Source organism: Dysidea avara, chromosome 7 (assembly GCF_963678975.1).
Source record: "Dysidea avara chromosome 7, odDysAvar1.4, whole genome shotgun sequence".
Classification (NCBI taxonomy): Eukaryota; Metazoa; Porifera; class Demospongiae; order Dictyoceratida; family Dysideidae; genus Dysidea; species Dysidea avara.
Genome location: NC_089278.1, coordinates 35,687,216 through 35,689,293, shown reverse-complemented (window position 1 = coordinate 35,689,293; position 2,078 = coordinate 35,687,216).

The window sequence follows — 2,078 nt, the reverse complement described above, 5'->3', positions numbered from 1 at the left end:
CTTCGTAAACGGAAAGAATGAGATTTAAAAAGCAGCAAAACTTTCCTTATTGCAAGGTCACTCACCTTTTACGTTGTGTGCCATCTTCCTCTTTGGGTTCCTTTCCCTCACATTTTGACCTTAGGTTGCGAGAATGCCTTAGTAGAATCTTGTGTTGTGGAATTTCTGATAGTGGTTGGACACAAGCCACCTTGCCATTTAGGTTAGGAGGCTTGGACCTACGTGAATCTGAGCGTTCTGCTGCTCCTGCATTTGTGGGATCCTGTAATTCTTCCCGTATTTTAGTGTCACGTTTAGTGGAAACTTTTGATGTTTTTATGCCATTTCCCTGGGAGGATTGTTCCCTCGCTTTCTTCGAAGCCGGGTATGTCTGTTTCTGTGTTGCAAAACTCCTCTCAAACTGACCTTCAAGCCATTTTAGATGATTCACTTTTTAAACAGCTTGTAAGCAGTTCCACCGTTCGTGATCAAGCACGTCTGCATGTTTTATCACATTCTTCTGGCACCAGCAGTGGTTGGCTTAAAGCACTTCCACAGCCTGCTTTGGGTCTAGCTATTCCTCCTCACGATTTTACTATAGCTTTACGTTTGTGGCTTGGCATTCCTTTGTTCCCTTCTTTACCACTCTGTACTTGTCTATCTGTCATTGACCAGTTTGGAGTTGATTCTCGGAGGTCGAAATTTCACGTTGCGGACCCTACTTTAGTGTCTGTTGTACACCATGCCTTGCTCCAAGATCACCCTGGTGTTCTTAGGGAGCAAGGCATTCTATCTGACCGATCTCGTCCTGGCGACATATACCACCCTGACTTTCATCTTGGTCGTCCTGCCTATTTTGATCTCTCCGTCAGGAGTACCACTCAGTCTGCTGTCATATCTTCTGCTTCTTCTCAGGCTGGGGTGGCCGCTGCTGTTGGTGAGATAGCTAAGGACAACCACTACCAGGACATTGTGAATGATAATGGAGGAGATTTTATCCCTCTTGTATGTAAGACCTTTGGTGTTTGGTCACCATATGCCCTATCAATTTTAGGATCCATAGCTGACAGAACAACTGTTAGAAACGGTTTACCTCGAAAGTTTGCTAGGCGCCAACTTCTCCAGCAACTGTCTATGACTTTGTGGAGGTACAATGCAAAAATGATACTCCGCCAGTATTCGCTTACTGCTGAGGACGAATTTCCTGACTTTGACATTGGTTAAGTTAAGTACGTATAGGTAGTAATAAGTTTATAGTTAGGTAATAAGTAGTAGTATGTTGTAGTTTTCAGTATGTACGTGTGTTATGATCATCATAGTTTTCATTTCTAAACTTTCCTTATTTGGTTATTTTCTGTTACGCATGCGAAAATTGTTAGACACGTGTGAGCGGCGCCGCTGCACAGTTTTTTCTTCCACAACCGGCCGCTTCGATATCTATATAACGCACTCCAAGTCTAAATGCATCTGACAAAAAGGTGAGAGAGTCATAAATCGTAGTATTGGTCTCAGAGCTACCATGAAATTCGAGATGCTGCCCATGACGTTTTCAGTGTGAGTGATTACAAAACACCTGTAGCTAAAGTAAACTAATACCGGCCTGTATTTACATGCACCTATCAATGTCAAGCCCCACCCCCATCCCTGGGGATCCCCATACACCTTGACATCTACATCTTTCCCCCACCCCTTGGGCTTTTAATAGCAGCCAAAAATTATTTTAATAGATAAATCAAATCCCCTATGAAACCCCTTTTGAGGTGGGGAAATAGTGGGGTTTTGGCAAGCTTCTTATACTGGGGAGTTTGATGCTAGGCTTTGTCAGTATTGCTACACAGGGGTGGGGGTGGGGCATGAGATTGATAGGTAAGGTGGTTGCCTGATACATATATGGAGTGGCACTCTAATCCTGTAGTCTACTGCAATCTTTGCGTGGTAATGATAAAAACTGCACTTGACTGTTGGTTGATTTCTAGTAAAATCACATTTACACTAAGCTATGAATTGTGGTATACTTTTTATTTGACCAATTGAAGTTTTTGTCTTGCTTGCCTTTGACTTACAAAGGCAAACAAGAAAGTACAATGTTAGTTGAGTTG